This window comes from Megascapheus bottae, chromosome 4 (genome assembly GCF_031878675.1).
Source record: "Megascapheus bottae isolate mThoBot1 chromosome 4, mThoBot2.hap1, whole genome shotgun sequence".
Lineage (NCBI taxonomy): Eukaryota > Metazoa > Chordata > Mammalia > Rodentia > Geomyidae > Megascapheus > Megascapheus bottae.
The window spans coordinates 13417832-13430545 of record NC_143512.1 but is presented as its reverse complement, the minus strand read 5'-3'; the positions used below and the strand labels follow the sequence as shown (position 1 = coordinate 13430545).

The following is a 12714-nucleotide window of genomic DNA, read 5'->3' as shown; positions in this document are numbered from 1 at the left end:
CTCAGGCCCTGAGTTCAGTCCCCAGGACTACCCCTGGAGCCACAGTGCCGCTTCCAGTTTTCTGGTTGTTAATTGGAGACTTTAGTGCCTGGGCGCCTTCTGAGTAGCTAGGATTACAGGTATGAGCCATTGTGCCCGGCAAAACCTGGGCTTTGTACTATGGGGAGGGGCCTGGGGGCATACTGAGCACAAGTGGATTCAATCATTTGGAGAAGAGGTAGTTGTCAAAGTGAGGCTGGTAGGTGGCTGAGATGTCAGAGGTCTTTCTGGACAGAAGAGTGTATTCAGAGGTTATTCTCACGTAGACTTGCACATCTACTCACACATACTCACATTCAGTGAGGGTCATGTTGGTTCATGTGTTCCTCGACTCCATTGGTGAAATATTACACACAGCTCCACAATTGGGCACCAGGTGCATGCCTGCTAATGTGCGCATGACATGTGGCCACGCTGATGTCCCCAAGCACATGATCATACCTGGAATACACAAAATATTGTCTGCACATACCCGTGTGGGCAAACCTATAGATATTAGCCCTTCCATCAGCTAGTGTGTGTGTGTGTGTGTGTGTGTGTGTGTGTGTACCAGACTATCTCTCATGAGGACAGAACTATCCTTGTTCACTGGCAAGTCCTTCAAGCAAATGGAAGTGTGTCTACCTCAGGGCCCATCATGCTTGGTGGTCTGGAGGTATATGATATGGTATTGTTTGGATAATGACTACGGTGCCTAGCCCTGTGTTAATCGTGTCTACTCATCTAAGCCTCTTATGGACCTGTGAATAAGCAGGGCCCTGCTCTCTGTTTAGGCCTATGGTACCTGAGGCTCCAAGACAATATGACGGATGATGATAACAGGTAATACTTAGTATTTCCTGAGCATTCTATTAAATACTAAGTTCTTCCACCATCTCCTCCTCCTCCTCCTCCTCCTCCTCCTCCTCCTCCTCCTCCTTCTTTTTTGATAGTGCTATGAACTGAACTCAGCTCAGTAGGTGCTCTGAGCTATACCCTTTGCCCCATTATCCACCCCCCCTTTTTTTGTCAGTCATGGCGCTTGGATTTGGGGTTCTAGGCATTGTCCTTAAGTTCTTTTGCCCAAGGCTAGCACTCTGCCACTTTGAGCCACAGCACCACTTCCAGTTTTCTGGTAGTTAATGGGAGATAAGAGTCTCACAGCCTTTCCTGCCCGGGCTGGCTGTGAACCTCAGTCCTCAGATCTCAGCCTCCTGAGTAGCTAGGCAGGAGCCACTGCACCCGTCTCCTTCTTCCATTTTTATGTCTAAGGAGGTCCAAGCTAGATGCTAGTGACTCAGTTATAATCCTAGGTACTCAGTAGGCTAAGATCTGGAAGATCTTGGTTTGAAGCTTGTCTGGGGTGAAAGAGCAGAGAGACTCCATCCCCAATTAACCTGAAAAAAACTGGACTGGGGCTGGGAGTTTGGCGGAGTAGTAGAGTGCTTGCCTAGCATGCACAAAGACGGGAGTTCAATTCCTCAGTGCGACATACATAGAAAAAAGACGGAATTGGTGCTGTGGCTCAAGTGGTGGAGCTCTAGCCTTGAGAAAGTCCAAGGACAGTGCTCAGGCCCTGAGCTCAAGACCCAGGACTGGCACCAAAAAGAAAAAAAAAGAATAAAATGTCCCTCTCTCTGCCATCTTGGAGCCTGTGGAGGTCTGCTGGGAACAGGACTTCTAAAAGGCAACATGTCTGGAAGGCTGTGGTGCAAGGCCATTTTTGCTGGCTATAAGCGAGGTCTTCGGAATTAAAGGGAACACATGGCTCTCCTTAAAATCGAAGGTGTTTATGCTTGAGGTGATACCAATTTCTACTTGGGAAAGAGATATGCTTATGTATACAAAGCAAAAAACAACTCAGTGACTCCCGGCGGCAAACCTAACAAAACCATAGTAATCCGGGGAAAGGTAACTTGTGCCCATGGAAACAGTGGCATGGTTCGGGCCAAATTCCACAGCAGCCTTCCTGCTAAGGCCATTGGACACAGAATCCGTGTGATGCTGTACCCCTCCAGAGTTCAATGAAAATTAAATAAGGTAAATCTGTGCTCTTGTTTAAAAAAAAAAAAAAACTGGACTGGAAATCTGGGCATTAATGGCTCACATCTTTAATCTTAGCTACAAAGGAGCTAGGAAATTTGAGAATTGCAGTTTGAAGCAGCCAAGACTGATAAATCTTAGACTTTTATTTCCAACTTCCAGTGAAAAGCCAGAAGTGGAATGTGGCTCAAGTGGTCTAATACCAGCCTTGAGTAAGAGTACCACTCTTTTTTTTTTTTTTTTTTGCCAGTCCTGGGCTTGGGCTCAGGGCTTGAGCACTGTCCTTGGATTTTCTCAAGGCTAGAGCTATACCACTTGAGCCTCAGCACCACTTCCGGTTTTTGCTATGTATGTGATACCGAGGAATCGAACCCGGGTCTTCGTGCATGCTAGGCAAGCACTCTACCACTAGGCCAAACTCCCGGCCCCAAGAGTACCACTCTTTCTTCTTTTTTTTTTTTTTTTGGTGACCAGTCTTTGGGCTTAAACTCAGGGCCTGAGTACTGTCCATGGGCTTTCTCAAGGCTAGAGCTCTGTTAGTAGAGCCACAGCACCACTTCAGCCTTTTCTATGTATGTGATACTGTGGAATTGAACCTGGGTCTTGTGCATGCTAGGTGAGTATTCTACCATTAGGCCACACCCCAGCACCAAGAGTACCACTCTTGAGAAGGAGTGCAAAGCCTTCAGTTCAAGTCTCAGTACCAGAGCAACAAACAAACAAGCTGGGTGCTGGTGGCTCACACCTATAATCCTAGCTACTCAGGAGTCTGATCTAAGGATGGAAGTTCAAACCTAGCACAGGCAGGAAAGAACGTGAGACTCTTTATCTCCAATTAATCGCACTATCTTTGAGCAAAAAGAGCTTAGGGACAGGACTCAGGCAGTGAATTCAAGTCCCACAACCACCACTACCAACAGCAACAAAACCCAAACCAACAACAGAGAAGGTAGGGTGGAAGGGAAGCGTTCCAGACAGAGAAGACAATATCTCAGGCCTGAATCAGGGAAGAAAGCACCCTTTTGGTGAAACGTAAGGACACTAGATGTAACTGAGGGTAATATTTGGGGGTGGGGGAGGGAAGAGCCTTCATCCAGGGCACTGAAGGCCAGAGACTGGGATTCATCCCTATGGTGTAGCATGTTGGATCCAGCTTCTGGTTCTACCTGCACTCCGTGGCACTTTCCAAGACCCTGACCCATCAGTCAGATCCACATAATACTTCAGAGCAGCAGATGGAGTAGGGATCACCAGGTGAAGAAACTGAGTCTGAGCACCTGGCTTTTTAGACAAGCCCACGCTTACCACTGGCCTGGACTATTTGCAGGACGCACTGTGGATTCTCAGATAGTGGCATGGGGTTTTGGAGTGAATACAATGTACATATATGTGTCTAGGGAGCCCCAGGAGTGCAGAGGAAGGATGAGAGTCCCGGAAAACTCCACACCGGACAGGTCTGTTACGGCCTCCCCTGCAGTCCATGGCAGTGGCCAGCTGGAGTGAATCAGCCTGGGTGAAGTCACTCACTTCTGCTTCCGTGCAGCCGGCGCTCCCTGACCTGGGAGGCGCCTGCCAGGGGCACCAGCCAGGCTTGAGGAGGGATGAGCAGCTCTCCAGGTCTCTCTGTGGTAGTTGATTTAGTGTGTGTGTGTGGGGGGCACTGGATGTGTCCAGAGCCATTAGAAGCAGCCTGGTGTCTGAGGCTCCTCTGCTGTGCCGTTCTCTGCTCTTCTCCCCTTGTGTCTGTGATGATTCGCTGGAGCCTGGCTTCATCAAAATCAGTTTATGCCAAAGGAAATTAATTTCTGACTCTCAGAGATGGTGTGTTGGGGAGGGAGGGTGATCTAGGGGCTGGTCTGTGACAGCACACAGGGAGGGGTTGGGACTTTGCAGCATGGCTATGATGACATTGGTCACTGGCCAGGGAGTCTGGGGCCAGAGGTCCTTCCTATTCATTTTGAGGTGTGACTGAGGGTGCTTCCTGAGAAACTGAGGCAGGATATCATGAGTTTGAGACTGGCCTGAACTATGAACTACACAGTAGGACCTTGTCTTAAAAATCAATCCCCTAAGTCAAGAGTTGGTGGCTCATGCCTATAATCCTAGTAAGCAGAGATCTGAAGGTCATAGTTCAACCAACCTAGGCAGGAAAGTCTAGGAGACTCTTATCTCCAATTAACCAGAGAAACTGGAAGTGGAGTTTTGGCTCAGAGTGATGAGTGCTAGCTTCGAGCAACAAAGCTTGAGAACATCACTCAGGCAAGTTCAAGCCCTACAATTAAAAACAAGACAAGGGCAGGGGGTTTGGCTTAGTGGTTAAAGTGCTTGCCTAGCATGCATGAAGACCCGGGTTCGATTCCTCGGTACCACATACATAGAAAAAAGCCGGAAGTGGTGCTGAGGCTCAAGTGGTACAGCTCTAGCCTTGAGAAAATTCCAAGGACAGTGCTCAGGCCCTGAGCTCAAGCCCAGGACTGGCAAAAAAAAAAAAAAAAAAAAAAAAAAAAAAAAAAAAAACAAGACAAAAGAAAAAAACCCAAGCAGCTGAGTTGAGTGCTGGTGGCTCGTGCCTGTAATCCTAGTTACTCGGAGGCTGAGATCAGAGGATCATAGTTCAAAGCCAACCCAGGTGGGAAACACCGTGAGACTCTTACCCAATCAATCACCAGAAAACCAGAAGTGATGCTATGGCTCAAAGTGGTAGAATGCTAGCCTTGAGCTGAAGAGCTCAGGGAAAAGGCCCAGGACCAGAGTTCAAGCCCCAGTACCAACAAAAAACAAAAAGACCAGAAACTTGCCTTCAAGTATCAATGAACCTCCTCCCCCCACCCCGAGATTTTCCTCTTTATTGTTTCTCTACTTTCTTATCTTCTTCTTTCCGTTTTTTATTCCTACAAGTACTCCTTGGGCATCCTCACTGTGTGCTGGGCTCTGTCCTATGGGGTGAGGACACATGGAATATACATTCTGATTGGGAAAGGCTGGCAGGCTGGCAGATGAATAGGAAATAGCTGATTGGGAATTGAGCCAGGAGAACATGAAACTTGAGTGATGTGCTAGCTTACTCAGCGAGGTCCGGAAAGATCCTTCTGACTGGTAAGCTGATGTGAGTTTCTAGAAGAGGGTAGCTTTTGAGTTATGAAGCACATGTTTTGAAAGTGCAGCTCTGCTGTGGCTGATGCAGGTGCTGGGGTATAAGGAAGGTGTGTGTTGGGGTGCGGGGGGAGGCAGGAAGGAGAAGCAGCAGATATAGAGGTGAGGGCTCCCTTAGGAAGCCAGGCTGCTGCCTGCAGCCACCTGTGTGTCTCAGCCCGGTGCTGGCTGGGTGGCATGACGGGATTGTAGGCTAAGATCAATTGGCTCTGCTTCCTGGAATATCTGTCTTATTACAAGGAGACTTCAGTAATTTAATATATTATTATTTTTTATTAGTTACAACCATGGGTTGCCTATGGGTAAATTCACAATATAAACAGGAGATGTCAAAAAACTTGGGTTGAAACAATTAACCCAGCCTGGAAAGTTTGCCTTTCCTCTCCTTTCCTTCCTGTAATTCCTTTCTTCCTTTCCTTCTTTTCAACTATATTTCAAATTTTCATTTCTTCTGCCCTTAGAACTGGGATTGATTACAGGTATCACCATACCCAGTATTTGTGTGTATGTGTGTGTTGCTACTGGGCCTTGAACTCAGGGCCTGGACACTGTCCCTTAGCTTTTTTGCTCAAGGTTGGTATTCTACCACTTGAGCCACAGCACTACTTCCCGCTTTTTCTGTGTGTATTATATGAAAAAATCGAACCCAGGGCTTCATGCATGCCAGGCAAACATTCTACCACTAGGCCACACTCCCTGCCCATCCACTTCTGGCTTTTTGGTAGTTAGAGATGAGAATCTAACAGCTTTGAACTATGGTACTCAGATCTCAGCCTCCTGAGTAGCTAGGATTACAGGCATGGGTTCTCTGTGTTGCTTTATCACATACATTGTGTGTGTCCCTAGGGGTTGGAGTGTGACATGCCGTGATTTAGGCTTCTCTTTCGTTGTTGCTCTAGATGATTGAATGTGCTGAGCATAGAGCCTAGTTAGCACTGAAACAGTGATAAACTTCTCACCTCTCAATTTCTTCATCTGCAAAATGGGAGCTATGCTTCCTTGCAGGCTGGTGATAAAGGATGACACTGAGTGTCCAAAGTGTCTGATATACAGTCAATCAAGCCAGTGTTCAACCAGAGAGGGCTGAAAGAGGGTTTTTATCACATCCCTCCTTCCCCCATCCTGGGTCCTGGACTTTGTCGCTTACAGCATGTTTGTTTGTTTGTTTTTTCCAAGTTAAGTAGGGATAGGCTTACATTTCCGAGGGCTATGGCTTCATGCAGTCCAGGTAGCCTTCACACTGGTCAGGGAGGAATGACCTGAAGGTTCTTGGTGGGTGCCTATGAAAAGCAATAACTATATTTTATATGAGCAACTCATACTTTATTCATTTTATGCAAAGTATTTTTGAACAATTTCACTCTTCTGGGGTGAATGCAATCATAGTACTTGAGGTACATAGGTGAAAATGGAGCTAGGAAGCTTAAGAAGATGGGTGGGGGGGAAGGATGGGTGGGAGCGAGGGGGAGAGGGATGGAAGGGGAAGCTGCATGGTACAAGAAATGGACATGTGAATTGTTTGTCATTTGTATAACTATTTGAAGATAAAGAAATAAAAAGAAATACTTTTTATTTTAAAAAGGGGGGTTGGGTTGTGGTTCAGATGTATGTAAAGCACCAGCCTAGAAAGTTATGAGGCCCAGAGTTCAAACCTCATCCCACAACATCAAAAAATTAAACACACAAAAGAAGAAAATTTCACTGTATTTATGGATTTCTAAGTCCTCTCTCTCTCTCTCTCTCTCTCTCTCTCTCTCTCTCTCTCTCTCTCTCTCACTCTCGCTCTCTTTCTTTCTCTCTTTCCTTTTGTTGCTGATACAATGTCTTGCTGTGTTGTCTAGACTGGCCTACAACTTCTCCTGTCTGAGTGTTGGGATTAGAGGCAAGCCTCACCATACCTGGATTTATAACTCAAAGTGATAGATGACTAGCCTTGATCAAAAGAGCTCAGGGACAGCGCTCAGGCCCAGAATTTAAGTCCCATGACTGACAAAAACAAACAACAACAGCTACCTAAAAAACCTAAATAAAACAAAAACAAAGGGCCGGGAGTTTGGTCTAGTGGTAGAGTGCTTGCCTAGCATGCACGAAGACCCAGGTTCAATTCCTCGGTACCACATACATAGAAAAAAAGCCAGAAGTGGTGCTGAGGCTCAAGTGGTAGAGCTCTAGCCTTGAGAAAGTCCAAGGACAGTGCTCAGACCCTGAGCTCAAGCCCAGGACTGGCAAAAAAAAAAAAAAAAAACAAAAAAACCCCCAAAACAAAAAAACAAAACCGAAAAACCCAACAACCCAGCTACTACTTGGATAAGGAAGACTTGTCAAGCAGATATGTCCCAGGAAGAGAAGAAAGACCAGGGTGTGAGAAAAGAGGTTCCTCCAAGGAACTTCCCCCATGGAGGTGATGAAGCTTATCTTGCTCCATGTCTGGCAGGCAATTCTACCCCACTCCTTCTTCACCCCCACAGTGGTATGGGGCTGGTCTAACCTCTGAGATGTGCCTGAGTTCTTATGTTCAGCCTAGGTAGTATCCATTCTTGACAGTACTTTGGCCTCCTGTGCCTCCTATGAGGCTCCAAGCTCCCAGTTTGTGGGAAGCACAAAGAAGCTGCCTGCTTGCCAATGGCGCAAAGGGCTTGTTTTAAGGGAGGCCTCTGAACTATATCCTAAAGGAAAAAGAAAATCTCCAGCCCAGAGAGGACTGAGGACAGACGTGTGCAGATGTGGGAAACAGAGCATGCGTTACCTGCACAGAGACCTAGAGGAGCTGTGGCTCTGGGCCTGTGAGCCCTATTTGGGCAATGTCCCCTCAAGCCCAGCAATGACCTAAAGAGGTTAAAGTCCAGCCTTGCTCCTGGCCAGCCCAGAAGCTGGGGGTAGGGGCTCCAGTGCCCAGATCTCTCCCTCCCACTCCAGAGCTGGAAGTGTTTGGCAAAGCAACAAGGCTGCCTTTGTGTCCCTCAGTGGGTCCAGGCACGTCTGGCCTAGCCTAGGCGACTGCTGGTTTCAGTGCCCTGGGATCCCAGCCGGGCGGTGCAGGGTGGGGTGGGCAGGGCATTTGTTCTCAGTGTCAGTGTCCCCAGTGTGGCAGCCTTATGTCCACCCTCTTCACTGACCCCCACCCAGGACTTCCTATGATCCCCAGGTGGCACCCCTGTGCCTTGGTTTAGTTCAAGGGTGTTTCTGGGGCTGCAGTGAGGCCCTGGGCAGGTAGCAACCGGTGTGGGTTTGCATAATGGGTTGGGGTTTGCATAAAGGTGGGAGCTGAGCTAGGTGCCACAAGCTGGGCACCAGGCACACCCCAGGATAAGTGTGTGAGCATGCATTTGGGCAAGGACATGACTCCAGCTGCAAGGGGTCTGGGCTTGAGCACATGAGCAGCCCCCAGCCTGACCAGAACAGAGCGCTGCTGTCTCTGCTGCGCCAACAACGAGGCCTCTTTCTCAGTGCATAATGTCCCCTCTGTATTGTCTGCTGCATGCCTGGTGAGGGGAATTTTAAGGCCCAGTCCTTTGCAAGGGTAGAGGTGGGGGACGATGGAAACCCTGCCTTCTGGGGAGGGCAGGGGCTCCAGGCCCATCTTTACATGTAGGAAGTCTAGGGTGTGTTTGGGGCCTCCTCCCACATACACTTAAAAGGGTAGCAGAGGGAAATCAGGGACTCCCAGAAGCCTCTGCAGGAACACCCTCCCCCCATCCAAGCCCTCCTTGTTCACTCTGCTAATCAAGACTGTGAGATACGGACCTTTTTCAAGGAACTCATTCAGTTAGCTCTTTGGGTCACTGCTCTGACCCATACTTACTTTCCTCCTCCTCCTCCTCCTCCTCCTCCTCCTCCTCCTCCTCCTCTTCTTCTTCTTCTTCCTCCTCGTCCTCCTCCCCCTTATCTTCCTTCTTGTGCCAGTTGGACTCAGGGCCTGGGGCACAAAATATCACTAAGCTGCTTTTGCTCAAGGCTAGCACCCTACCACTTGAGCCATAACACTACTTCCAGCCTTTTCTGTGTATGTGGTGCCAAGGAATTGAACCCAGGGCTTTGTGCATGCTAGGCAAGCACTCTACCACTAGGCCACACTCCTGGCCCCCTAACCCATACTTTCTCCATGGTTCCCCCAGTCTTTCCTGTTGTGGAAACACAGACCAGCCAGCTGTTGTCAACTTCTTGGTTCTTGGGTCTACTTTACACACTTAGTAATTTATTGAGTACCCTAAAAAGCCCTTGTTCATATGGTTCTATTCTATTAGACTGGAATGTGGCTCAGTGATGGGGTGTCTGTGCAAGGCTTTGTATTTGATCCATTGTATCAAAAAAGAAAGATAGGAAGAGAAGAACAAGATGATTAGATGATTGGGAGGGGGTGGGGGAAAGAAAGGGGGACAAAAATCATGAGGAGTATCAATGTTCCAGAAGTAATGTACCCACTACCTGATGAATGTAATGTAACTGTAACCCCTCTATATGTTACCCCGGCAATAAAATACAATAAAATATTGAATAAATCAAAAAAAGAAAGAGAAGAAAGAAAAGGCAAAGAAAATTTAGGTTGATCATGGTAGCACACTTTTTTTTTAAATTACTGAACTAGATACAGAAGGAGAAACTTTTTTTTCTTTTTAATTTATTGCTATTTTAAAAGAGTTGTACAAAGGGGTTATAATTTCTTTTTCTTTTCTTTTATATTTCTTTTAATTGGGGCATGAACTCTGTGCCTGGGCACTATCACTGAGCACTTCAGCACAGGCTAGTCTTCTACCACGTGAGCCACAGCACCACTTCTAGTTTTCTAGTGGTTAATTAAAGATCAAAGTCTTGAAGAGTGAGGTGGCTCACGCCTGTAATCCTAGCTAAATGCTGAGATCTGAGGATCAAGATTCAAAGCTAGCCCACGAACGAAAAGACCTGAGACTTTTATCTCCAATTAACCTCTAGAAAAGGGGAAGTGGGACTTGGCTCAAGGATAGGGCAGAAACCTTGAGCTGATGAGCTCTGGGACAGAGCCCAGGCAGAGATCAAGCCCTATGACCCATCAATCAATCAATCAATCAATCAATCAATCTCACATAGACTTTCGTGCCTGGGGTGCCTTTGAACTGTGATCCTCAGATCCCAGCCTCTTGACTAGCTAGGATTACAAGCTTGAGCCACTGGCGCCCTGCTACAATTTCTTTTGTTGTTTTTTTCCAGTCCAGGACCATGAACTCAGGGCCTGGGGACTGTCCTTGGTCTTTCCTTGGACTAGAGCTCTACTACTTGAGCCACAGCACCATTTCTGGCTTTTTTCTATGTATGTGGTACCGAGGAATCGAACCTGAGTCCTCATGTATGCTAGGCAAGCACTCTAATACTAGGCTAAACTCCCGGCTCCCCAGCTACAATTTCTTAAGTGAGATTATGTGTACAGTGCTTCTTGGGCAATGTCACCCCTTTCTTTAGTTTTTCTATTTTCTTCCACCTATCCCTATCAGTTACATAGCTGTTTACTAATTTCTTTTGGTACTAGTCCTGGGGCTTGAAATCAGGGCCTGGGTGCTCTCCCTGAGCTCTTTTGCTCAGGACTAGCTCTCTACCATTTTGAGCCACAGCACCACTTTCGGATTTCTGATGGGTAACTGAAGTTAAGAGTCTCATGGACTTTTCTGCCTGGGCTGGCTTCTAATGGTGATCCTTCGCTCTCAGTCTCCTGAGTAGCTAGGATCATAGCTGTGAACCAGCAGCACCCAGCACATAGTTGGATTTTTACTCTTGTATATTAAATATAATGATGACATTTGCTCACCTTTCTTCTCTCCATCTCTGTACCACCTCCCTTCCCCCCCCCCATAAAAGAAAAACAAAACAAAGAAAAAACCATATTTCCATTTCTTGGAATTCCTTTCCATAAATAGTACTTTAGAGTTACATCTTTGGATTCCTCCCCTATGTATATCCTCTTTTAATCAGTTTGTGTACAATGCATAGAGCCCCATATATATTCGTGGTTAGTTATATTTTACATCTCGGTTCCACATATAAGAGAAGAGATGTGCTATTTGTCTCTCTGAGCTTGGCTTACCTCACTTCACATGATTTGTTCTATTTCCATCCATTCCCTGCAAATCCTGGGGCTGGAACTCAGGGTCTGTACACTCTGAGCTTGTTTTGCTCAAGCATAGTGCTCTATCACTTTGAGCCACACATAGGTCCACATCTGTCTTTTGGGTGGCTAACTGGAGATAAGACTCTCAAGGGCTTTCTTTCCTGAGCTGGCTTTGAAACATGATCCTCAGATCTCAGGCATGAGCCACTGCTGTCCAGTCAGAAGTAAGATCTTCAGTTCAAGGCCAGCCTGGACTACATAGCAAGACACTGTCTCAAACAAAAAACCCACCTACTCAAATGGGGTAAACAGCCATGTTCTGATATTTTTGCTGAAACAGCTATAATCAGTTGGGCATTTTTGATTTGGCAAGGAAAATCCATGACCTCAGTGGTTTCTTTTTCTTTCATTTTTCTGTTTCTTTCACTTTCCTCTTTCTCTTTTTCAGAAGCCAGCCACATTCCCAGCCTACCTGCCTGAGCCCAGGGGTAGAAACACAGAACAGCCATTGGCAGGGGACTACCATGCCAGTGCAGAGGCAGCCACTCAGTCCCCTGAGCCCTGAGCCCTGAGGAGATTGCAGAGCCTCCTCTATTTTTTGCTTCAAAATAAAAACCACAGTAAACCATGCATCCAAAACTTATACGTCGGCTGGAATTAAAATAGCTCCTTGCTACGTTTTCTGGTTTCAGTATTCTGGAACGTTCATGGAAGCGGAACCGGGCAACTGGTCTGCGTCTCTCACTTGTTTTCCTGGAGCTCCTGTTTTGCTGGGACCTGGGTACATGCCTGTCTCCCCCTGGAACAGACCCCAGATGATCTGGGGGTGCTCTGGCCTCACATTTGAGGCTGATTCCCTTCCATGGTGTCCAGGTCTGTGCATCCCCCCGGGGGTTCTTGTAGCCCCCTCGGGAGGGGAACAGGACCAGGGTTGTTCTAGAGGCCCCTGCCCACCACTGCTCCCCAACAAGATTTCCAGCTCCCCCCCTGCCTCCAGCCCCTCCTTCTTCTGGGGAACCTTGTGGCTGGGCCTGTGCCTGCGGCGAGTCTCACCCCAGTATTATTTTAGTCGCAGACAGACACGAGGCAGATGGTGACAACATCCCTTTCCCGCTCCCCACTGACGAGCCGTTGTCGCCCTGAAGCCTCAGGGTTCTTCTCCCTCAGGAATATTTCAGTCCCAACTTGGTGGCTAAATGTGGCTTTTCGTGTGAGACAAGCACACATCTGCGCCTCCCTCTCCCCGCCCCCTGCCCATTTCCTGGGGCTGAGGAGGCCCTGCCCACTTCTAGCACTGTCTTAGCCCCTGTTGCCCTACTGTGTGCCCCACACCAGCTCACGAACACAGTACCACTAGCAGGGGACAGCTATGATGTCCACATTAAAGATGAGAAAGTGGTGGCTCAGAGAAAAATGGGGCCCAA

General features: G+C 47.6%; 1 long non-coding RNA gene and 1 pseudogene across 1 annotated transcript in view; both read left to right on the top strand.

The window, feature by feature from the left end:
- Window positions 1-11934, top strand: part of LOC150064042 (uncharacterized) — a 32455-nt gene extending 20521 nt beyond the window's left edge. Inside the window, exon 3 of the long non-coding RNA XR_016535109.1 lies at window positions 11739-11934. This is a non-coding gene — a long non-coding RNA (uncharacterized LOC150064042). The remainder of the gene's footprint in view (window positions 1-11738) is intronic.
- On the top strand, window positions 1655-2080 carry LOC150064043 (large ribosomal subunit protein eL33 pseudogene; annotated as a pseudogene).
- Window positions 11935-12714: the final 780 nt, after the last annotated feature.